Source organism: Drosophila teissieri, chromosome 2R, assembly GCF_016746235.2.
Source record: "Drosophila teissieri strain GT53w chromosome 2R, Prin_Dtei_1.1, whole genome shotgun sequence".
Taxonomy (NCBI): Eukaryota; Metazoa; Arthropoda; class Insecta; order Diptera; family Drosophilidae; genus Drosophila; species Drosophila teissieri.
In genome coordinates, this window is record NC_053030.1 from 20,093,486 (window position 1) to 20,119,991 (window position 26,506).

General features: G+C 41.8%; 1 protein-coding gene across 2 annotated transcripts in view; it reads left to right on the forward strand.

The window, feature by feature from the left end:
* Positions 1-4,210: 4,210 nt before the first annotated feature.
* Positions 4,211-26,506, forward strand: part of LOC122614743 (uncharacterized transmembrane protein DDB_G0289901) — a 79,587-nt gene continuing 57,291 nt past the window's right edge. The window contains exons 1-2 of one of the 2 annotated variants that reach the window (XM_043789392.1): positions 4,211-4,337; positions 5,422-5,996. The gene's annotated coding sequence lies outside the window, so the exon portion shown is untranslated. Of the gene's footprint in view, positions 4,338-5,421; positions 5,997-26,506 lie in introns of those variants that run through there. The other variant, XM_043789390.1, reaches the window with a different exon arrangement.

Genomic DNA, 26,506 nt, shown 5'->3' on the forward strand with positions numbered 1-26,506 from the left:
AATAAAAATGAAATCAACGTATTAACTACACGAAACACACACACAAGCCCGCACACCCCGCACACACACAATCGCACTTACAACCCCGCAGTCACCCACGCCATTAGGCCGACGAGGGGGGTGGAGGGTCGGGGGGAAACACAAGGATAAGCTGGGCTCACGCCACATGGAAAATGGAAAAGGCAACGAAATAAAATCAATTCAAATAAAAAGCATAAATACGACCACAGGAAATGAAAATGACGACGATGACTGCGGCAGAGCAGCCCAAGGGTGCGTGCCCAAGAAGGACGGCGAGGGGGTGGCGAGCGGGGAAAAGCGGGAAAAGCGAGGAAAAGCGAGGAAAAGCGGGAAAAAGCGGGAAAAGGGGGGTGGAGCTGGTGGGCGGGCAAACATGTAAGCGCACATTTTACGGCACAAGCATATTCGCTTAATAAAATGTTAAGTGGGGGAGAAAAAGCGACAGACAAAAAGCAGCGACAGTTGATGAAGGGCAAAGGGAAAGCCAGGGGTGGATATGGGTGGTTGGGTGGCCTCGTGGGTGAGGTGGGTGGGTGGATGAGGTGGGTGGCTGGCTGGTCCGATGGCGGGGTGGTTGGGTGGTTTGGGAAACCCATCCAAAGGACAGACCAACTGACGAAATGACTGACAGTCGCCGGGGGGGAGAGTCGAGTCTGACAGAGGCAGAGTCGTAAAATTATATTTACAACACAAACAAAGCTGTCGACAAGGCGTGGCAGCAGGGGGCGGCATTCGGTGGGCAGAGGGCAAGGGGCGGAGGGGCGGTGCAAAAGGACGATGAAGCTCAACACAATGATAAGCATGAAGCGGATGAGAGACGCACACAGTGCGAAATACTAGGCTTCAAACATGAATAACACAATTAAATTAACTTAAGTAACTCAAAAGAAAAGTAATTTACTTATTTAAAACATTATAGAAATTTATTTAAAAAAATTCAACTTGAAACTGTATACTTTTAAAACATTATTCACTAATCTTGAATATTTTTAAATAGAAAACATATTGACAATAAATATTTAATAACCAACTCCCACATTAAATATATAAACCACATATTGAGCGGTTTTATGGGCATTCAAAATTTCTCCCAATGCATGCACAGATAAAAGGAAAGAGACAGCAATGTGCAGAGCGAAAGAGAGGGAGGAAGTAGCGCCAGCAAAAAGGACGACGCTTTGGTCGGTCCCTCGCTTCGTTTGCTTTCACCCGGAGAAAGGGAGAAGCGCGGGGAATGGAATGGAAAGGAGAGAGGACGAGAAGAAAAGCTGGGGCGAACAATTTCCCGCACTCAAAAAATAACAATGGCGCGTTGAAAATATCCGCTTCCGTTCAGAAAGCTACCAAAAGGAAAATACCCGAGCAGAAAGAGACGGCGTCCGAAAAAAAAGAGGGGCGGGGAAAAAAAACAGAGATAGAGCGATGGAGATAGAGTCGTGGCAGCTGGGAATTTTCGGCGGGGGTTTTCCAGCGGGGGAAACTTTGAGGGTGTGCACGTCACACTCCAAGAATTTAATTCAATTTGAGCACAATGAAATCATATTTTGCAACAAAATGTGGCAAAAACGGGGAATGGGCACTGTCAAAATCACAGAGCGCAACGCTTTTCATTTCGTTTTTCACATTTTCCACCCGTCCGTCCAACGGAGTGACCGGCTCAAGGATGAGTTTTTGTCCCGAATATGTTGGCATTAATATTTATTTATCCGCCAGCTGAAGTGGCGCCCCTTTATTATTCATACAGTGTCCTTGGCGGGAGGGGGAGTAGGAGGAGGAGGTGGAAGGTGGCGGTCTTGTTTAAATAGCGCATAAAATAATAATGGCTTCATTAGCATTCCCATTCGAATTCTATTTATTTGCCCAACTTTTCAACGCACATAATTACATAATTTGCTCGGTGCGGGCGGCAGGATATACATTGTAGATAAACATACATACATATGCATTTACGAGAATGTACAGCTCAATCGATGTGCAACATTTTTGGCCAGCAACGCATACAAACAAACGCCCCTTGGGTATTATTTTCATTTGGGGCAGGCAACACACAACAGTGACTGGCAGCAAAAGGCCAATTTAATTTTGCTTAAAAGTGTGGCTTGAAATATTTATTTGGTACAACCTTTAGGTGAAAATAATGTCCCCAAAATAATAATTATTATAAGTAATATGAATGTAATATTCTAATAGTACCGACGGTGTGGAGTAGGCAACATTTTGTGCCCGCAAGTGTAGCAGGATTTGTGAGGCTTTTTGAGGTCCTCTCGTCCTTTGGCCGGGCACTGAGCCGTAAACTGAGGGCATCCACTGGCAACGAACCATTCCGGAGTGAAATATTGCCAGCATTGACAAATGTTGTTTGCCTGAGCACCCTTGGGCCCAGGACGTGCGTGTCCTTCCTCCAGCACACACTCCCCCTTTCTCGCCGCCCACTTCCTGAACTGTGTCCTGTGTTTGTGTGTCAGCAATAAAATGAAAAATATTTGAACTCTTGCAAAAAGCGCACAAGGATATCAATTCCCCAAATGCCTTCGATGTGAGTGTGCGTGCATAGTCAAATCCAACTAGAAATCACAATCACAGCAATAAAGTTGAGAGAGCGTGCACGAATGCCAATGGAAAAACAAGGAGCAAACACTTTGCCCAAGTATATTTGGTTGCAGTAGCACAAACAAGTTTTCCGGCAAAGGAAATGCCAGCGAAAAGCGTCAAAGCCAGGAAAAGGATGAAAATATTATGAAACAGGGCTGGATTTAAAGAGAAGCTGATAGGGTTACTAGCAAAATCATGGCTACTAGATGTAATTTAAAGGGATTTTAAGGATTTAAGGATTCCAATTTTGGATGATATCATTGGGCACCAAGGCATAGTGCACAGGGCTCCTAAAAGGCGACTGAAATTTTGTAACTCAACACGCCTATAAGTAGGCAACACTTTTTTTGCTAATTGTGGTGCAAATGCATTGCAATTATTTCGCGGCATTATAAATGTAACAAGGAGCCTAATTAAGGAAATATTTGTACCAGCTTAAACTAGGCGCTCCTGATCAGAAACTTAGGCAAAGTGGAACTTATTTGCCTTTTGCTTCGACGAGTGCCAAAGGCAACTTTCAAAATGCTGATGACGAAATTGAAAATGCCTATGCTCTGCTATGCTCCCTATATATGTAAATGTATACATATGTATGTATGTACGTATATATATTTATACACAGCGAGGATATTTCTTGGCCATCATCATAATAATAAGCCGGTGGCACAGGAAGTCGAGAATTACCACTGTCAAAGTTACACAAAGGTCAAATGGAACATTATGGCTTTATTTTGCGCCTAATAAATCTCATTATGTCATTATATGCTACTCCCCCAACCACCGCCCACCAACAAAAAAGAAGAAACATGAGAAAACGGGCGCAGGACGAGGAGGCGCTGGAGGTGGTGGTGAGGTGTGTGCGTGTGTTTGCCAGCGTGCGTGTGGTGAGAAGGTGAAAGACAATAAGAAGGAGCAAACGGAAAGGAAGAACAACTACAACAAAAGGCAACTGACTATAGGCGAACGACATGCCAATCAGTAATCAATCCTCAGGACCCCACCAAAAACAATTTGCAGAGGCATAGCAATAACAAGAGCAACAAACGCAATAACACAAACAACAACAGCGGACAAGTGAGAGACCACACGACGGCACTGTAAACAAATTGGAAAGAGATGAACATACGTAACTGCGCAATATATATATATGTCATATGCAATATGGCGTCGGCAGAGCAAGAGAGCGGGAGAGCACACTAAAGAGCGCACGAGCGAGAGCGAAAAAGCCGCCATTAAAGAAATGCCGCTCAGAGGCCGTTTGTGTATGTGCATGGGAATGCTAGTGTGTGCGATGTAAGGAGTGAATGTGTGTGTAGAAAATGCCGCAGGGTTGTCAGGCCGCTGAGAATATTAAACATTATATTACGCTTATTATAAGCAATTGGCAGCTTTATTGCGTATTAAGTGTTTGAAATTGACGTAACAATATTGGAGACGCTATCTTATAAATACAACAACCCTTTTGAAACAAAATAGGGAGCGAAATGTATTTGTTATTTTCTCACATATACCCGACAACCCTGCGCGTTGCTAGCCAACTCTCGCCTCTCAATTTATGCGCTTTTGTACGCGTTGCTCCTTCGGTTCGTTCGGACAGCACGGATAAAACGCTGTCGCCAAACAAAAACATAAAAAACACTGAGCGGATCAGGTTCTATCTTTAATTAACAAAAACAACAACCCAAAAACAACAAGAAAGAAGGACTAAGGTCTGTGGAAAAGAAGTAAGCAAAGCTGTTCCTTAGTGTGATTTCCTCATGTGCATTTAATTTAATTCATCTCGACAACAAAATAAAAGGTGTTGTTGGCCTCTCGCTCTCTGGTCGTACCGCGTATCTGTGTGTGCGTGATTTAGTGTTTCGTCGCGTTTCAAGCAATTAACCCAAAGCAACGTAGAAATGCCAAAAACGCATTAAAAATTATTACTCGTCGCTGTCTGTCATTCACAACAGAAAAAAAATGAAAAGAGAAGAGTAACAACAGCAACGAGGAGAAGAAGGAGGAGAGCGACAATCATACACAAGTGCTATTTGCCGCTACTCATAAAACAAATTACCCACTTGGGCCTGACTTGTGCGTGCGTTTGTATGTGTATCTCTGTGTGTTAAAAGAGCAGCGTAATCATCATCACCAAAAAAGAAAAAAAAGGAAAAGAAAACTACTAAAAAGTAGTAGTAAAAAAAAAGAAAGGAAAAGGAGACGAACCAAAATGAGAGTGTGGCACTGGCAATATGTTGCTGCCAATAACCACAACAACAGCAACAGAAGCTTCATCAGTTGAATAGTACCGGAATAAAATTACTATACAGCCACTGCATGTGTTTGTGTGTGTGTGTGTGTATTGCGCTCTCTCTCGCTCTCTCTGTCTCTCGCTCGCACTGCCTGCCGCTGTGTATGTGCAAAGCTTTTTTATGTTTCGCACAAACATTGCGGTAAAAGAACGCCGACAAACGACGAACTCGTCGTCGCTTTGTCGCTCTCGCCAATTTCCGCGCGTGTGCAAGGTGAAGTCGCGTCGCGTCAGTCCGTCGGTCGTTTAGTCTCTCTTCGTGTCCTCCTCCCCCGACCCCGCTCACCGTATCGCTGTCGTGCAACAACTCCCCCGTGTATTTTTTTTTTGTATGCCCCAAGCTCTGTTCACCGCCTCTCTGGCTATGCATGTACACGTGTATTTGTGCGGTGGAGCAGCTTCTGTTCTGCCAAATACATATGTACATGCGGAGAGAAGGCAAAGGCAACAGAGCTTGGACACGCGCTCCCTCTCTCGCTGTCTCCCTCCCTCGCCTTACTCAAAGTGCCGTTTTTTAGTGTATTTGTAGAGAAATAAAGAAAAAACAACAACTAACCTCATAAAAAAGTTCATACATTTGTCGCAAAAAAAGAAAAATAGAAAAAGAGAAGCAAATGCAAAAAGTGTCAAAGAAGTGAAAAACAAGCAGAAAAGGAAGAAGCAGCAGCAGCAGCAATAGAATCCAGCAGAAGCAGCGAAAAGCAGAAGGAAAAGCCAAGTTTGACTCTCTCTCTCTTTCTCGCTCTTACATAAATGGAAAATAATTCCTGAGATTGCGCTGCTAGGAAAATTTTGCGGATTTGCATTTCACCTTCCGTTAGCTCCGGGAGCTGGGAGTTTGGGAGTTTCTTTTGTGGATTATTACGCCCTCTCGCGTGCTCTCTCACTCTCACCCCCAACCTCTCCCCACGATTGTCGCTCACTGTGGGTGCGAGCAGGCCAGCAAGCCAAGGAATCATCACCTGCCCATCGCCACCCACTGCTCATTGCCACCCGACCCCCGCGCCCTCTCTTCATCTTTTGGATGCTGTCTATAAATCGGGAACGCGCATATCCAGAGCAGAAATTGCGACTATTTTGGATTTATAAAAAGGTAAGTTACAGTAATTAACTTATTTTATTTACAATAATCATGGGGCTCATAAGCAAACGGCCAACCATTAGGTGTAATAAAATCTCTATTGTTTAAGCTTACACATATCAAAGATACTCCACACTTTCTCTCTTGCTCGCACAGCACAGATAGCGATAGCGCCAGAAAGAGAGAAAACAAGAGTGGGAACGAGAGAGCATGAGCCTAAATTGATTTCCAGTTTGATTAATTACCGCTTGCCACTTACCGCTGCCGCGTTTAACACAAGTATTTCGTGTACACATTTTTTTTTCGAGCTAATGCCAATTAAGGCGTTTCAATCTAAGCCGATTTGTAATTAAATGGAGTTTTTTTGTTGTTATTTCGGGCGATTAGAAAATTGACAGGCCGGGTGGTGTGCTTGATTTTTGTTTTTTTTTGTTTTGTTTGTTACCTTTTTGAGATTTATTGAAGTGGATTTAATTTGGGTTTTTGTTCGGCACCAATGGAATGGAATTTCGTTTTGCAAGCGTAATGTGGGAAGACAAGCGGAATTCGCGGGTCATCAAGAAGAGGGATGGAAGGAGGGGCAGCAGGAGGGGCGGTGGCGGTGCAGCGGGGGGCATGGGAATCGTTGTCGAAATGGAAATGCGAATCGGAATCACGCTCACCTAATGAAGCCTGCGGCGACGCGTCAAGCGAACCGAATGCCAAACAGCGCACACGGCGCTCGTTCGCCGAACGATGAGCGATAAACAAAACGGGGGGAGCGGTACGGTGTGAGGGAGGTGGGGGTGGTATTGGTGGGGCGATGATGGGGCAAGGGGGCGGCACTGGGCGTGTTTTGCATTTACTCGAATTATGAAAATGAATATCGGGCTTATGTGTGTGTGTGTCCCAAATGTCAGTTAAATGAAAGTGCGGAAAAGTTAAAAATTGTTCACTTATTTTGCCTTTCTAAATATATAAAAAATAATACACATAGAGTTTTATAGATGGTATTACTAAAAACCCACTAGGTATCAACTAATATAAGCTTTACTGTGCAAATCTTTCACTTCTCAACTATGCATTTGGCCATAAATTATGTGTCATTAAAAAATACATTTACTTAACGAGCATTTCGAATTCATTATTCAGCTTATCTGTGCAAATTCAAATTCTACTACTACTACTAATTCTACTACTCTACTAATTCCGGAAGCAAAATCTCCGTTGCCTTATCTGAAGTTTATTTAAATTTAAGTTTATATAGTTTGAGACAGAGACTGAGGGTAGGGTTGTTGTTTGCGTTTCTTGTTTCGTTTCGTTTTGTTTGCTCATTTTTCGATTTAATTAAGTAAACATTGCAGACGCATTTCGGGTAAACATGCCAAAAGTGTTTATTTAAACAACTGTTTAGTCATAAATGCATAGATACACTGGGCGATACACACAGCTACAGATACGCACACGCAGATACAATTAAGCGACTATTAGGCAGCGCTCTCTTGGCCCGGCCATAACACTAAAATATTTTACACAAATGGCCGGTACAAAGTAAACCGCACAAGGGGGGTTTCATAGTGCCGGGGAGCAGGGTTGTATGAATGGGGAAGAGGAGAGGGGTGGGGAATCTGGCTTCCAGTGGCGCACACAATCGTGACGCCAACTTAGTTACGGTCATTAGCACCAGCAGCAGCAGCAGCGAACGAGCCAAACTGAACCGAGTCGAGTTTGTGTGTAGAACTGCATGCACACAGATATGGAAACGAGCCCGGGGAACATGGTAGCACACTCATATTCCTACATACATACGTATTAATTTGTCACACTGTGCGCCGCTAAAAGTTGCCAGCAATGGCCAAGTAAGTCAGCCAACCCGTCAGCTACAGTTGATATTCGGCCAAAAGAACTTTAAAGTGTCACAGTGCCAACTAAGCTGGCAAGTCGAGATAAAGATAGAGTGTGGTACAACTTTCTTTGTTATTCTTTCACTTCCATTTTCTTATGATGTAATAATATTTCTATTGAATAAGAACATTTCGGCCTTATTGATTCAATTGAGGCTCATTTTGTTGGTTTTTCGTACATACTTCACTTTGCCCAACTGTGCAGTGCCGCACTTGCCCCACGGTAACCGCAACTGCCGCAGATGGCGGCCAACAATTGCAGCCAAGAGCCACGTTAACCGACTTTGGTTTGCGCATTTGCCGAGAGCTCCAGCGTAATTGCCCGTCGCTCCGTCTCTTTCCAGCCCACATAAGCCTGCTCTTTTGCACCCACAGCAAATGTGTCAATTGGCTGACAAAATATTATACGAATATAATTACAGTGTTCATAATTTGTAGCATGTGCCCCGGCGCTGTTGTTGTTGTTGTTACTACTACTTTAGCTGCAAAGCTTTGTACATATATTATTTATGTTCTTTTCGCTTTTAGCGAGCAGTAGTTACAGTAAAGCCATGGCAATCTGGCATTGGCCCCCGAATGCAGACATTTATTTGTCCATTTGTCTGTCAGAGGGGGCCAAACAAATGCCAGAGCCCCCGACTACTGGGGCCCCACCCAAAGGCAAAGCACGATTAGACTTAATTGATTTGTTCAATTTTCATAAAACGCCCCGACAGTGACAAACGTTGCTTCGTTTGCAAGTCAGTTGGTTCGTTTCCGCCCCCGTTCCCCCGTCCGTCCGTCTGTCTGACTTTCCGCCTGTCTAACTGCCTATCTGTCCGCCCATGCGAATTAGCATCGAGCTCGAAGTTTGCAATTTCAATTTCAGCTCAGCTCAGTTCAGCTAAGTTCAATTCAGTTTCAGTTCCAGCACTGTGAAAATGGATTATATTCCGTTTTCTCAGCTCTGACAAGCGATAGTCAAGGGAATACTCTGCGCAAATTGAATTGAATCCTTTTAATTTCACTGAATTCGATTGGAATTGATTCTATTTATTAAATTTAATAAAAAAAAATAACATGCTAGAAGCTTGTTATTTGCTTACAGAATTCCCAAATGCATTATCTTATTGATAATAGAACTAAGTGGTACTTAATTTGAAACCAGTTTTATGCGCTTAGAATAAAAAGCAACCGCTGTTTAAGTCTGTGATTTATTTGCACTTAACTATTTGTAGATAAGATAAGTAACGAAAAATCAAAATTATATAGTACAACTAAGTTGTAGGAAAAGAGAGCTGTACTATTAATAATTTTTTTGTTATAGTTTCCGAATTTTTAAGTACTAATAAAACGAAAAACGTTTGTAAAATCAACAAACTATCTACGATAAGAGAACTTAAATAATATAAAATCCCCAAAATGCTGCGAACATTTTCAGAACCTCTGAAATAAAACCAAATTGAGAAACTTGTGTGTATGCCTTCATCTAAATCCATTTGCTGTCATCATGACAATGGCTGAAAATGTTTGCACCACTAAATCAAGTGAAACGAACCATAAATAAGCAATTCGAACTATTAATAAATTGCATTAAATTTGCAAATTCTGAAATTTGCAAATGAGCTAAAAACAAGGGCAGCCGACACAATGGGGCCTTTTAGGGGGCTTCGCGGGGTCTCCGGGGGCTAATAACAAATAGCCGGCAATCAACAAGAGCGTCATTAAAAAAGCAAATTTCTGAACACGCTAAACACATGTAGGAAGGCAAGAACAACAATAAACGGGGAGGGGGCACAACTACAACAACAGGGGCACGAAAGCGTTCAACGTTCACTAGATAATGTGGGCCAACTACAACAATACAAATAAGACAAAAAAAAAAACAAAAAACCCGAAACAAAATACAACAAGAGCTGACGATGATGCAGAGGCAAAAGGCGAGAGATACACAAATATACAAAAACTTAATTCCCATCACGAGAAACGAAGCAAATTGATTGTGATGATGTTTTTTTAAATTGACTCTGGGCCTGTGGAATGGGATGGGGGTGAGGAGAGGGGGAGGGGGTCCATACACGTACACACACTTGAGCATATTGTATGTGCACGTATTGTGTATCCGTGAGATACAGTATCTATGGGGCGGGCTCAGGGGGTGCCGCCTGCCAGCGGGTGTCGGATCGCGCAGTCAGCCATGTAAATGAATGCTTTTGATAATTAATTTATGCTGCCAGCCACAGGGCGGCCCGAACATGCAGATAAATTATATTATACTCACACACGGCCAATATCAATTTGCATATTTTTATATATGTATTTCGCCGTTTTGGCAGATGGGCAAAGGCCAAAAATGAGACGAAATGAAAGCTCAATAAAAAACCACATTTAATGTCATTTGAACACGTTTAATTTTATGCAACATATACATGCGTATTTATTTATTCCTCACCGTGCGAATAACTCAATTTAAACTGTGACTAGAGGGCAGGGGGTTAAGGGGCTATGCAAATTCAATAAATAAGAACAATTAATTATAACGTGTAAATATAGCAATATCACATTGCGATAATCTCAATTAATATTTATTTTTTATGACACAGTATAAATAAAACGAAATGAAAACAATGCCTGATAAGCAGCCGCTGCAGACAGCGTAAACAAAAAAACGAGCAAAAATAAACTGAAATTCCATTGTGCAATGGAACATTTCCTAATTACAAAATTTATGCCTTTTTCTGCTGACATAAGTGGCAGCAAACAATTATTTATTGCATTATTTTCCCTGGGCCATCAACCATGGTTCTTTATTTAAATACTGAATCAGTTCAGTTTCTATACAGAATTTTCAAATTAAAAAAGAGCTCGATTGATACATACAAAATAGTTAAACAATAAGTATATACATCATATTTATTTTAAGCTTTATTAGCCCGTGCTAATTGAGCGCACATACAAAAATTGTCTCGCAATTTGATAAACGAGCTAAAGTTTCCATAACAACAGCGGGGGGAAAAAAACCTCGTGTAGATTTTGACTTGTTTATGTCTTATCTGAGTTGATATGTTGTTAAATTGTTTGGGTTTTCTTTTTTTTATTCAGTCACACGCGCCGACAATTCGGAGGCCAAAAATAGCGAAAAATCGAATAAATTTTAGTTGGAAAAGTGTAGAGAAATTCCGGCGCCTACAAAGAGGTATCATCTTATTTAGTTTCGGTTGTATCTTTTCCGTCATAATCCGTGCCGAAAGGCACCACATAAAATGTATCTATTGGTCATGCAAAGGTTTTTCAGATTCTTTTCGTGTGTCCCATAAAACTCACTCTGTTGTTTATTTGATTAGCGGCGGATTTCAGTTGTTTTGCAAGAGAAGTAGGAGGAGTAGAGGGGTAGAGAGAAATCAGAGGCGGCGTAGGTGGGGAAGTTTTGGTCTGCGAGGTTCGCAGTCCATCAAGCTGGCTCGTTTTTGGCGAGTTTATTTGTTTGACTGGCGCGTCGTCGACTTCGACTCGGATTTTTCTTGGTTATTTATTTTTTCCCTCTAAATACCAGCTAAGCATTTGCAACCAACAACAACAGCAACAACAACAACAATGAGAGCGCCTGCTGAGCCCAATGCTACTGAAGCTTTAACTGCTTCCTCGGCCCCTCGGCTGCCTCGTATTTATTTTGATATCTTTTATGATTCTTTATTTGGCGGCTTTAGCTTCCCCGCAACGCAAATGAAACTCACAGCAAGGTATCTTTTGGTTTTACTTTTTTTTTTTCTTGTTGATTTATTTTTCTGTGTGTGCAGCTCCACCGCCACTCATTTTTTGCCCCCTCGCCGCGCCTCGTCGCTGTCGCCGGGGGAAAATGTAAATAATCAAGCCCATGGAGAAGGCAACTTTATGGTCGATATGGATGGTTTCACTGCGGAGAGGGCCCTCGACTTCTATAGTGAGTGCTCCTCCACAGAGAAGGGAAATTGTATGGAAATGTGAGAGGTTAGTTTTGTGAATAGTTAGCCAGGAATTGTGAAAACTATGTGTTTGCCTTCCTGAGATTGACGATAATCCTGCAAAAATACTAGTTTACAATTAACTATTGCCACTGCAATTGGCAGCTGCTCAGTTTCGCTCTCCGTTTTTTGTACACTCCATTTTTCGCCTGAAATAATTAAACAAACATACACCTCAAGCCGACAGAAAAAAAAGAAAAAAAACATGCCGACTGCCTGCTTAAGCTTTATGGCCATAAAAAGATTATGCCATATACATTTCTCAGTTTTTTTAAGCTTATTTTTCGTTTATCTGTTTTTTATGTACCCACGTTTATTTTTTTTACCATATATTTTAATTTTTTCCCTGTATTGTTGATTTTGGTTGGTTCGGTTCATTACAAAAGTTTCGCCGCAACAATATTTCATGTTTATTAATGGGGGGCTTGTCTTTTGTAAATTGTTTAATTTTCTGCGATTTTTTTGTGTAATTTACGTAAATTGCCTTTTGTATTCGGCATGATTATCGTGTACACACACATTTAGATGGATTGATGTATATAATAGTCATTATCCACATGATTATTATGGACATTTGCGTGATAATTGTAGGTATCGAGAAAAAATAAGATAGTTCGCCGGTTTCTCTGTCTCTTTCCATCAATAAATTGCTTAATATGACATGGCTATCTGCAGACAATTTTAGTTTTCAACTATAGCTTTTTTCAACTTTATTTTATATTTTTTTTCGATTTATTTCCACTGTCGTTTTGTGGTTGCATTAAATAATTATCATAATTTATAGGCATGCAACAACAATTACGAACTGGACTGGTGGGCAAAGGGGAGGGGCAGGATAAGGGGAGCCAACAAATTAGTTGCATTTCAATTGGCATAAACTGAAGTCGGCAGCTGTGGCTCGCTTCCAAATGATTAAGTCCAGCGAGAGAGGTGTAGTACGAAAACAGGCTGAATTCCATAGACTTGCTCTATTGACAGGCGGTATCCGATGGATACACACACTTGCCACTCTTGGCACTCTTGGCTTTATTAATGAACGGCAATTTGATTTCATTTTTCCCAACATCCAGTTTTGTGCTTAGCGCTAAAAGCGCCAAAAGAAACGATGGCTAGATAAACAGCATTCAAACCCGCGCTGCTCCTTCGTCTTTTCGCAGATTAATGAAGCTGGCATAAATCATGGAAAACGCTTAAAAAAGAGATGGAAAAAAGAAGAATAAAATGCGAGTAAACGCGAAAACACAGATTCAAACGGGCAACTTGCATATTTTAGCAAATATTTATCTGGGGGCATGTCAATTTCACACTTGGTTGCAGGCAGTAAATCAATAAAAAACGACGTCAACGAAATGCTCAGGAAAATTAAAAACTTTGACTTGCTTGGAACACAAAGTCTTATTCAGCTCATCTAAAAGCTAATGGCCTTAATACACTGAAATGCAAGTAATATAGCAAAGTACGAACATATATTAAAACAAAGGCTTTTGATTAAGTTCACCTGATAATAATATATTAAAAGAAATGTTTAATATTAATGTTTAATATGATATATGTATAACATTCTCAATTAGATTTTGCTTCGAAAACTGCGTTTTTCTTCTTGTGTGCGTTTGTACAATAAATCGCGTGCCGTTTTTAACACTTTGACGTGCACAATTGAAATTGCGAAATGGCTTTTTGCTTGTTGCGCTCTGCACGGCTCCCCGTTTGCCACACCACCACCCCTCCCCCTTCTAGTTGAACAAGCAAATTAGCTGCAACATTTTTCTTTTCCTTTGCATTTTGCAAAGTGAGAAGAAACACTTGAGGCAAAGCCAAGCAAAACGCAACGAGCAGAAAAAAATAAAACGTCTAAACCGAAACAATGCCAAAAAGGCTGCGAAAACAGACACCCTTACTCTTTGGTTACTTTGTTAGCTTGTTTTTGCTGTTGGTGGTTTATTTTTTTTGTTTGCCAATTGCAATTGGCTTTTAGTTATTTTTGTGTGTTTTACTTGCTATTTGCAAATCTCTATGCAGCAGGGAAAATGTGAGGTATGACTACAAAGTAATTTGCAAATAAGTTGAACAAATATTTTCTCATTTAACCCGTTTATGGTCATCAGCATTTTTCAAACTTCTTGTGGATAAACAGATACAGATACAGCTGCGGATATGGAGTACACTTTGTATTTGTTATTCTGTGAAAGCAAATAAAATACATTTTCTATCTGTCTATCTCATTTCGCACTAATAAATTTACAGACTGCCACACGAGAAACGGCAAATTGCTGCCACAAATGGGAGCAGCAGCTGCCATCGAAAAAATACACTTCAAATCAACGAAACTATAACTCATAGTTTAACCAAAAATGTAAAAAAAGATAAAAACGATTGCAAGGTTAAAAAAAAAATATAAAAATATTTCAGTAACTTAAAATCAATGTGTCGTAAATTCTACTTTAGTCATAAAGTGGATTGTATGCTGGCTTTACAATTCATGGAGTTCCGGCATATTTTGTGAATATTTTTACTTGGTTTTACTTGGTTTTTGAGTGTATCTTTGCGCAAAACGAGATTAGGTTTAATGAAAACGACCGCTTGTGTGCAGCTGACTCCGGCGGTGTTAATTTTTCCGTCTTTTTTCCGCGGCTGTTGCAACTGTTTGGTTGCCACCATCACCCGGCAGCTCCATAAAAACGCTGAGAAATTTGTTGCATGCTGCGTGCGTGCAGCCCAACTAGCTAAACTTGCAACTTGTTTCACAGCATGCCACGAATTTGTGCACTGCCTGCCCCCTTTTCTCTCCTGCTCAACACTTAACCGAATTAGTTTCAATTGCACATTTTTCAAATGCCTCGTGGTGGTTTTTTTTTTAATGTTTTTCTTTTTGGGTTTTTTTCTGAACTTTTTTTTTATGACTGAAACAAAGCCAAAAAGCAAACCAGTTAACAACGAAAGCAACTTGTCTTGGATTTGCCTCGGATCCGAAGCGATTTCTTTCTCTGTCGCGGATCGGATTACAATTTGTTGGTCAAGTGGAAAGAGAGAATGTGGCGCGGCGAAGTCTGCCGGCAATTAATCACCATGCAATCGCCAATTATTCGATTCCAGTTCGTTCACAGTTTTTGTTTAGCTTTTAATGCATTTTTAATGGCATTTTATATGTTTCCTGTTTTTACGATGCCTAATTAAACTGAATTGTTCAAAGTGTAGAGCATAACACGATCATTTGCATACAACACCGTCGGTTCAAAAAGAACTGATCTTTAACTTGATATAATACCTTGAAATTGAAGTATACGGTGATATTGAAATAATTAGCCATTCAGCTATGCAAACATCGAATGGGTTTTTTGGTTAAGTGCTTTTTAAATTCAGCAACGGTAATCTAACGATAAATTGATCCGAAATATACCCAAAAAAAAAGTAATCTCTTAAGCCTGGGATATACACAAATAAATACGTATTTAAATCGTTATAAACTTTGTGGTTGAGACTTACAAATGTTTCCCTTCACACTTCTTTTTGCCATCCTCCGCCCGTCTTTGCTTTGTTGGCCAAAGTTTTCAGCCAAGTCCGCCACTGGAGTTCAGTTTCTGGCTGAGAGGAGTGGAGTGCGGAGTGTGGAGTGGAGTGTGGAGTAGAGTGGAGTGGATTGGAGCATTGCTGGATTCGAGGAGACATGACATGGCGGAGGGCTCTGTCTCTGGCTCAGGCTCTTTACTCCGCACAGATCCCCATAAAACTTGCAACTCTACAAGGAGCAACTTGTGCGCCGTGTGATGAGGAAAGAGAGAGGGGGGTGGAAAAATCGGGACGGAGTGGAAAAAACTTTGTCGTTTATATTTCGCTTCCCATTTGCCAGTCCTCTTGCTGTTGCATCCACTTTTTGTTTAATATTAATGTTTACCCCCACCACTTCTCGAATGTTTTCTTCGTTTATTTTTTTTATTTTTTTTTTTTTTTTGCTTTTGTTTGTTTTGGATTCCATGCCACGTTCTTGGGTTCTGTGCAGAAAAAGAATTCTCTTGTTCTTGCCCCGAGTTTTTGTTTTTCTGCCTTTTTTGCTCTTGTCGAGTTTCTTTTTCAATCCAACTCCCCTGGCCTGCTCTATCTAAAACCCCCCCGTTTCTGGTCCAAATTGTTTGTGCTTGCTCATGCGAAATGTTTTCGCCGGGTTTGTGCGAGTGTGTTCTCGGTTTTCAGACCGCTTCTTTTATTAATTCTTGCCTCATTTTCGTGAGCATAAAATGTGGATTGTATTTGTTAACTCATTGTTTTGCCCCGCTGTGTTTGCTCTGGTCTTTTCCGAGAATACGCTTTTCCAACGCCTAACTATTTACATATATTTTTTATATAATAAATGTACTTCTACAGAATTAAATGATGATTAAGCAGGACAGCTATCTCTGCTACTGGTATAATAAAAAGCAATCGCTTTCGAAAGCTTACACCCTGATTTCGCTTTCATGACACTTTAAAAATCATAGAGCTTCATAAAATCGGCGGTTAAATACGCTTAATAAAGCGCTCAAATCTCTGGTGAACAGAGTGGGGGATCCAAAAATAAGTGGGGAGGGGGGAGAGGTTGAAGGAGCGCCGGATGCCGCACAAAAAGGCAGAAAAAATCAAAGAAGGGAGAAAAGACGAGAAGAGGGAGAAGAAAATAAAGGTGAAGTGGTATTAAATTTCATATGCGTCGTTGCTCTTTGGCTCAATGTCTTGTAGCCCATTATCTGATGGGCAGAGCTGGGGCATCTGGGGGAAACTGGCAAAACTGGGGAACTGGGGGCCAGAAAAGAACACTTAAGCCTGAAATTGGCAGCTATTCGCCTGGGCTCTTCTCTGTCCGCTTCGTTTTCTTATTTTCATTCTCTGCAACTCGGCTCCTCGGCTCCTCTGCTCCACTGCTCCTCTGGCCCGACATCTACTTATGTCGACTTGTTATTGTTCGACATAATGGCAAAATATTGTATTGCCAACATTTTTTCTCCCTGCTCCGTCTGCTGGCTTCTTCTCCTTCGTTAGCTCCTCTCCTCGGTTTCTCGGCTCGTTTTGATTTTTTTTTACATACACTTTTGGAGGGCATCATTATACGGTTTGCAAAATTATGATACATTCATATAAGGTCTTTTTAATTAAACAACTTTTTCGAAATACATCGATAACACGCCCGTTTATGTCTGCAGCATATATTAGGTTATAATTTAGTTATAATAGCTAGTAATTTCTGACTAAAATCAGAGTCGGTAACTTGAAGGGCATAAACACTTCGACTTGCCAATGCTGGCACTTACTTCATCATCGTTTTTATTTTCCTATGTGCCCTGCTCTGTTTGGCCGCAAAGTTGGCTAAGAAGGGGCATGGAGTGGGGTTGGTTTGCCAGCTACAGAACGAGAGCTCACTTGACAAATGACTGGAGTGGAACTCGAGTGGGGCACACGGAATAAGACCATCAGCCAGCTCCAAGCCTCCGTCGCCGCCGCTGCCGCTGCCGCCTCCTCCTCCACCCATCGCCACTGAACAATAGCAATAAAGTGCGTTAACTTTTTGGCAGACAATAGATTTCATTTCTGGCACAGACCAAAATGGTTATCCCAGCCAACAGTTACCAATTCCATGCACAATGGTTTCCCGAAGGGGGCGAGTGTGTGCGGAATTGTTTTATTATTGCCCTCAGGCATTTCGAATTGAATGCCTAAGTGGGTGCTGCCTGCCCCCTCCCCTCTTTCCATACTCTCCATACTCATGCTACATATACCCATTTCATTTCGCACTCGCCTCCCTGTCTGATGTGTCAGCTGTGAATGAACGTGATATGACCACTACTTAGTGCGCTATTTCGTGGGGGACTAACCCTAGGTTAGGGATCGTTTTTCATATAACATCATTTCATCGAATATGGCCACAGATTTGACACACGGTACGTGAACTTTTCACAATATGAAATATTGGTGAAAACCAAAGTTACATACACTGCACAGTTTATCAACATAGTCCCTTTGATTCATTTCCTTTTGAAATAAAATTGTATTACATACTGAACAAACGATGAGTCTTTGAATACACATCAGCAAATTGATAATTTAAAAAAGAACTTGCTTAATTATTGTGCAACCTTTGTGTGAATTAAATTCCCTTTTTTTTCTCTAAAGTTCGCATAAAGAATGCATGGCAATGGGTGATTTATGAATAGAAAAAAGAGGAGCAGCATTCCATGCCATAGTTCATCGCATTCAGTGAACCGCGCCTTGGTCCTTCCACATATACATACGTAAATAAATATATATGTAGATGTGCATATGTACATATATGTAAGTTCTGTACCCCTTTGCCTTCTGCTGGCATGGAGGCTCCCATGTTTGCCATTGTTCGCAGTTTGAATGTTTAATACTTGTACACTGGCTGGCAACTTGCCCTACTCCCTCTCGCTCTCTCTCCTCTGGCCCCTCTGTCTCTCTCCCTCTTTCTCGCTCTAATATGCCGGCGCTTTGTCCTAACCACACAACAAACTGACTGCCACGCCCCCAACTCCCCAGAAGACCCCACCTCCTCGGGGGTCTCGTGTTGCATTTTGCAACTTGCTGATCATTTTACACACTTACGAGTTGCTGCAGAGTCTTAATATGCTTTCCGATATGCATCAGCATTACACTGAAAATAACTTAGAGTTGGTAGTACTTATTTTATAGCCTCTTCTTTGTAGCAACAAACAGATGATTTATCAAACAAATATTTGTAATAGGATTAAAATGTATTGCATGTATGAGTTACTATGAGTTTTCTATAGTTTTCTCAGTGTTGCTCGCTGAAACTGTATTGGTGAGTATATGTGTGCGCAACTGAAGACGTTGCCATCATCGTTGTTGTTGCCACTTCTCCCCCCTTCCATCTGCTGCCTTTTTGCCAGCTCGTGTATTTGAGCATTGAACTGGAAATGCGCTACAAGCCCCCTACGAACGCCCCACTTCATCCCTCGTAACCCTCTCTTGGCCCAGAAATCGCATGGCCAGCCAGAACGGCGCAGCGCACAATTTGCATGCCAAACGCCCAACGGATACAGTACAACAAACAGCGGAGGATAGTTAAATAGCGCTCTTCAAACTACCTAGCTATAAAATGTTTACTCATTTTTTGATATGTTTGTATACTGAATTCCTATTTGATTAAAGTCATAGAGAACAATTACGAACCAAGAAAGATGATGGATGAAAATATCGTTAAATATATATGTACCCAATCCTATGACCTCAGCTGTACGCCGAAGTCATCGAATTTCCCGCATCACTCGCCCCTCTTTCTCATGCAATCCCCAATTCCATTGCTTGTTTCTGATTTTCATTCGCTTCGAGCATATTTGCCTGACTTATCAGCATTCTGTAATGGTGGCAGCGTGAGTCGTGATTGGAATATCGCGAATGGAAGTGAATCCCCATCAAGTTAACCAGCGAAAAGGCCCCAAAGTTTGTTTGACCTTAGGCAAAACAAAACTCAAATTAAATCAATTAAATCATTCATTGCCTACTTGATACGTTATGGTTTTATGTGTTTACTTAAGTGCATCCAGGCATAAATGAAAGTTAAGTAAATCATTTGTGGCTTCAATGATTTCGATATGAATCAGTCAAGTAATTAAACATATTATTGGCAGAGAAATCGAATGTAATAATTATGAAAATGGCTTGAAGCTTCTGCTTAATTAAGTACTGAGTTACAATGATTTGTAATATTTTTATTATATGGTAATTGGTATTTTTAGCATAACAAAGGCATCACGCGACCATCGTTGAATGTTGTATTTATTTTCCCCAACCCCATCTACATACATGGCTTTTGGGGCGACTGTTGGCATTTTATTTATTCATGTTCTTTGCTGGCCTTTCTCATTCAATATCGAAAGATATGCATGCATGTGCGTTTGGGACTCGACGATTTGCGGCCACTTGAGCGGGAACGCCGAGAACCCAAAACAAGAACGTTCCCGGATCCGAACAAGGGCCAAAAGCCAAGTGAGTCGAGTTGAGTCGAGTAGTTTTCGATATTTTCCATTCGAATGGATGGAGTGGCCTGACTGGGCAGCAGCTGGTTGCCTGGCTGACTGGATGGCTGGATGGCTACTGTTTCCCTTTTCACACATTGCCCGAGGAACTAATCCGCAAATCAATTAATTTTCATGGTACTTAGCATGATTTCTTTCCACTCGCTGCGCGCATCGATGGCGGCAGGATTGGTCCAGGCAGGAAACTGGTTTCTGCAACAAAACATGCACTCAATCAAAGGAAAATTAGCATTTAATATGCCAAAAAGCCGAGAGCTGGGGTGTTTTTCCTGTGTTTCCGACATGGAAGTCCCCCTTTGGGAATCGAAATCGAGCGAGCAACCCTCCTGCGGGCAATCCTCCTTGTCTTCTGTTCTTTCATTCCTCAGGTTTCCTTCCCTTCAGCGCAAATAATTTTGTATTAAATTTCCCTGGAACTCAAACAAAGGACATGGACGACATGGAGGTCAGAAGAGAGTTTTTCGAGCGGGGAGAAACATAGAAACTGAAATTGATTGCAGTTTCAGGATTTGGGCAAACCCTCCCCATCCCATCCCATTCCGATTCCCATTCCCATTCTGCAGCAGCAAAAAGGTGTCGGCTATGTAATTATACGTGCCGCATTGTCCTGTTCCGGATCACCCTCCTGCGAGTCCCCTTTCCTCCCCTTGTTTACTTATTAAGCATATTTGTTGCTTTTCCCCTGCTCTGTGGCTTTTACTTTTCCATCGCCAGCTGCGCACATTTTCCTGCTCCTGCTCCTGCTTGCTTTGCTGGCTTTTCTCCTCTGGTTTCCTCAGGTAAATTAGCTGGACAAGGAGTGAAATGTCCTTGGCTTTGCGTGGCTCGCCTGAGATATTTATACCAATTATCTGTAATTAATCCCAGCGACACATTAATCAACATTTTTCCGCGCTCCTTAATTATCAAAGTGGCTACATTTGCATCAGGGGATGGTAATCTTGATGATTAAGTGCTCCACATTTTAGTACTTAGCTTGTAGCTGTCCGTGAGGAAAATTCAGTTCATTAAAGCTCACAAATTTGGGGTCAAGTACTTTTGTTTGTTCTTCTGTATAAGGCATATAACACAATAGATAAAGAATACTCTCTACAGTTTTATAATGAAATTCGATTCATAGGTATTTAAAGAAGTATCATTGTAGAACTTGAAAGGAGGCAGAACTCGTCTGTTTTTGTGTCTTTTTTTCAATTTAGTCACCCAAACTGAATGAGGAAAGACAAAGTCCTGGAGGACAAAAAGCTATACAAAATTAACAACCTTATTCTCCACCATCCGTCGCAACTTCAAATTGGAAGTGTGTTGCCAAAATGTTTTGCATGGCAAGGACATCACGTCGTCAGTTTGTCGGTGTCTAGGCATCTCCACAGCCCTGCTGTTGATTCTCCTAAACGATCCCTATTTGCTCCGCAAGACAAAAAGACTGGAAAAAGGAAGCAGAACGAAACTCCGTGCTAAACAATGGCATACAAAAGAAAAAAACACATGAAAAGCATACATTACACGCTCGAAGTAACCCGAGGGGAACTCACTAAGGGAAACAAAAACACAGAAATGGAAGGGATAGGTCTAGGAATAGGGATAGGGATAGGGAAATGGGATGATGGGGTGCACCCAGCAGCGAGGGGAGGACAGGATAATATTGTTGTTCACATGTCGGGTTCCTTTTTGTTTTATATTCTAAGTGAATGTGGAACGTGTGCAAAGGACACATACGTAGCCGCACTCAATGGTAGCAGGAAAATGGAAGGTAATGAGAGGAAAAAGAGTCCTTGGGAGGCTAAGTATAGGGTGTTCCTAAGGTAATACGATGCGCAGAACTGGAAACTTGCTCAGATTTATTTACTCACAGGCAATCTAATTGTATTCGACGGATAAACTCACACCAACTGAGTGTGAAGCACACGCAGTCAGGCAATTTATCGCTTATCAATGTGATAGTTGATTTTAGAAGAAGGTAAAAGTACATACATATACTTTCAGATAAAATGCAGAAAATATTCTATTGTCTATTCTATTTTCCCTGTGGGATTTTTAAACATTTTGCTGACACATGGTTGAGTAAGCATTTTGCTAACCACGAAGCACTTGCCCTTAAGCGTTGAAGCTGCAAAGCCGAAACGGATGAAGTCCTGACCAAATATAGTATATATCCTCTTGCCCCTGGCGAACAGATTGTTTTTTTTTTATTTTGTTTTGAACGGATAAGCTTCTTGGCCCCGTCCAATGGGATCATTTAATTTGCAAATTTCTGCAGAGGGGGCAAATGTGTGCACAAAACGGCAAACAATGATGGGAAACACGCGTGGCATTTGGATTCCCTTGTCAGTTATGTTTTGCCTCGCACTCTATAATTTTATTCCATAATCCCAGGATCCCAGGAAATGTTACAAATCCGCTGTTGTATTTGTTGTAGCATTTGCTGTTGATTACGGTAACCGCATCGCCAACTTCCTGCTGCTTCCTAATGCTCGTATGTGCAGCTGGCCTTTGTAGCGATTGTAGCACTACCATATCCCCGACCTTCTATGCATTTATCCCAAAAATCCAGTCAATCAAAAGCGTGCGCAAACATCCCAAGGGGGAAAGTCAAATTTGCCTGGCATTTCGCATTCATTACTTATGCACAGACAGACAGACAGAAAGACAGACGGACGAACGGAGCAACCCTCATAAATTCGGGCCGAGAAAAATGAGAATACCTCCGGGGATCTGGAAAATATATATATGTATATATATATATAATATATGGGCTTTGAGGGGCGAGAGGCGGGGTGTGCTGAGCAACCCTTAAGCTCTAGCCCACTTCCTGCCGCCGCTTCCCCTCTGTTAATCGTTATTTTGGCACTTTTCCGTCGCTTCTGCTGCGCTGCTGCGTAATCGCTTTTCACCATAAAAATCTAAAGAAGATATTTTCCCCCTCTGCCCAAGAGGGCAAGAAAAACAGAAAAACGGGGTTGTTGCGAAAGTCAGGGGACCAACGTCCCGTTCATGGCGTAGCACATTTTCAAATTATCCTCAATGAAATTATGAACCAAAAAAAAGGGTCGCCGTCCGTCCGTACGTCCATGTTTTATTTCGTCTAAAGGGAGAGGGAAACAAACCGCTTGAGTCAAATATTTTTGATGAGGGTCATAATTATAATGAAACAGGTCTTGCATACAGACAAGCTCAGAAGGGGACGAAGTAGAAAGACTCTTGCCTTCCCTGGCCCAGAGTGCACTGTGCGAAAAGCCGAGTACTTACAGTATTGATTACTGATTTCTTCTCATTTTCCATGTATTTTTCTTGTCTATATATATTTTCTTAACCGTCATTTAATCTAAATTTATAAGATGTTACGCTTTTGATGAATCATACTATAGAAACAATATTTTTTGCAGTGTTTATTCCCCCTTTTATTCTTTAAACACACTTTTCCCCTGCTCCCATTTGCTTTCCGTTCCGTTCGATCCCCTCGTTGTAGCTGTTGTCTCAACACTTTTGCGAGTTTGCGAAGGGGGAACTTTCATATATATATAACGCATGATTCATGCTACGTGCACCACCACCCTTCAACTTGCCTCGAATCTTACCCTTCTTGTTACTTTTTAAATGCAAAATTTATGGGGTGGTGGTGGGGGGTGTACGAATGCTCGCCCTTTTTGCACGCTACATCGTACCGTGTGTTTGGGCTCTTTGTTTTTGCCCGCGAGGGGTGTTGTACGGGATTTTGGTCATAATTAAAATAAATTTTAAACGATTGCCGTGCTTTGATTATGTTGTTGCAGCGGGCGAGTGAGTGCGCGAGTGTTTGCTGAAAATTGAAAAGTAATGCCACTTTTGTCACTATTGGGTTTGCCCTTCAGGGCAATTATCGCTGCTCCCTTGAAGCTCTCGTTTGGAAGTGAAGTGCGAACGCGGAAGAGGATGGTGGTGGAGGAAGGTGCTCCGAGTGCTCCGTGTGCTCAGGGGCAAGAGTCGGTCAGGCGTGGCACTGCAATCAAGTTGTTTATGGCCGTGTGGCAGCTACCATCTTCACAGTCAGTTTGTCCGTCGTCCGTCCGTATGTCCGTCCATCCACTTGAGTTCATGCCGCAAATCACGACATCAAGAGTCGTGTGAGGGCGACGAGAGCGGAGTGTTCGACTCTTGGAGGGGCAGACCTTTTCGCCTGGCACCTCTCTCGTAGCCATTAACACGCAAAAGCCGAGCTACACTTCAGAAACGCGAAGAGTGCCCCAAAAAATGCGGCATTTAACTAGATATATAGAAAGTTTCTTAGAAGCAACTTGGTCGATATATATTATCTTTTTCTTAATAATACCATTTTTTGCACATTATTCAATGATAATGTTTATGTTAATGTCTAAAGAGTATATTTGACTTGCTAACGGAAAAGCAGGTGAGCAGGTGATATAAAGACCTCTATTTTTCCCCAAGTGTACCTCTACACACACAGGCACACACACCTTCTCCCCCCCAAACAACCTACAATTCTTGGCCATCCGTTGGCTCGACTACTTTAATAACAAAGTAAATATTGTTCATTAGTAAATATTTACACGCTCGTCGCATGTTTGCTCATATTAAATACAAGATATAGAGGTTTTGGGTGGCGGGTCGGTGGGTGGGGAACGAGGAGTGGGGATGGAGGCATCTACTTCGACTTGGGATCGTGTGTGTTTGTGTGTGTGTGTGTTTGGTTTACGTTCTTTCCACAACGCTTTATTTATTTATGTTTCCATTTATTTATTTATGCGCATTCGTTGGCTCTCGGTCGGCAATGTGCGTGTTGAGCTATTAAACATTTATCGATAAATTTTTACAGCTGTCTATGGAAGAGCAGAACTAGGCGCGGAGGTGGCGGGGGTGGCGGAGTGGAGGTGTTGTGGGTGGGGCGGCGGAAAACTCAGAGGGTGGAGTGGGTGGTGGGTTGGTTGCATGGCGGGAAATGTGTGAGCGAGTGAGTGTTTGCTTTATAATTTATGTGCATACCAAATGAAGCATTTACGACACGCAGCACTGGAGTGCCACGCCCCAATTTGCTTCAAGAAATTCGGTTGCATATGTTCCACAAAAAGGGGGAGGGGGCGTGTGGATATGGGGATATTTGTGGCCCCCAAACCGGAAGGGAAGTTGAGCATATTAAGGGGCATTAGCCGACCTAAACGCTTCCTTTGCTTTGATGAATATTATCGAATGCGACGAGCTTATCTAATTGAGTGATTTCTTTGGAACACTAGGTATTACTTTTCTTTCTATTTGATAACTAATACTTTTAAAAAAAGTTAAACCCTTGTTACTAATTTGAAATGTCGATTGCGTACATATTGATTTTTTGTATATTGTTAAAATTTTACTGACTTAGTGAAGGTACTGCAGGTACTTCATTTTATTTTACTAACGTACTAGAGTACTTATTAGCAAACGTAATACATATAATTAAATATAAATATAATAACACAGCCTTCAGACATTCACAGCTTCAAAGAAGTGATGTACGCTCGTTAAATATTACAAATTTCATTAGGTACACGACAATAGGATGTTTTGATTTATGGGCTAACAACTATTGTAACTAACATAAACAATAGCAGTAAATGTAACTTGCTGGGTTTAAAAAAATGTGATCAAGCACCTACTAAATTTCGCGCCCCGAACAGCGCTATTCGTCACTAACGAACTTAGTGCCTTTAAACATTTGCTTTATCTCTGGTTTTTTACAATCAGCCGAAAGGTTCGGGGTGCCCGCATTATTTATGTGCCATAACTCATGCGCAGACTAAGCGATGATTTCCATTACTTTGCCATCGGTCGTCACCTCGCTCACCTTACACGAAAAATTTCATTGATTTGCCGCGTGTCACTTGCAACTAATTGCCATTAGGCGCCGCTAAATAATTTATACGGCACAACAACACAACAAAGCAACAACACGACTGCACACACACAAACTGAAAAGGGGAAATTCGATCTTGTCTCGTTCACTCGTTCGCTTGTTCGTTCGTTTGTGGCATTAGTGTCATAATTTATTTCCATATAGAGTTTACGGTTTGCATTCGGCCACTTGCAGCTTGTGAACATTATGGCGCTGCAACATGCACGGCACGAAAATGGAAAATCGAAAACCGAGTAAACCGAATAAACCGAAAAAACCGAAAACTGAAAAACGAAACGAAATTGCTGGCAGAATGAAACGCGTTTTGCGGCGCCGCGGCTTCAAAAACCAAATTGTAACCAAATGCGGTGGCTCGAAGTGGAATGGATGGGGTGGTGCATTGGAGGGGAGGGGAGGGGAGGGGAGCTGAATGGATGGACGTATGGACGGTCACTTGAATTGAAACCGCAGCGGCGGCAAAAACCACACGCCATCAGTTCACCTTCTGTTGCGCCCCTTGCCTCCGCTTGCCGCCCCTTGCCACCCCTTGGCTGCCCCTTCCATCCGCAGGCATGTTAAATGCAACCGAAGCAACGAAGCGTGCAAATCATGTTAGCCCCTGCCACGGCAGCCAAAGCCCCGCCACCCTCCCTTGCACTTACAAAAAATAGGGCTAACAAAATGTAACTACAAACTATTTATTATGCTAAAAAAGCCTGAGCAATGATAATACAAACCTAGAAACGAAATATAGAAT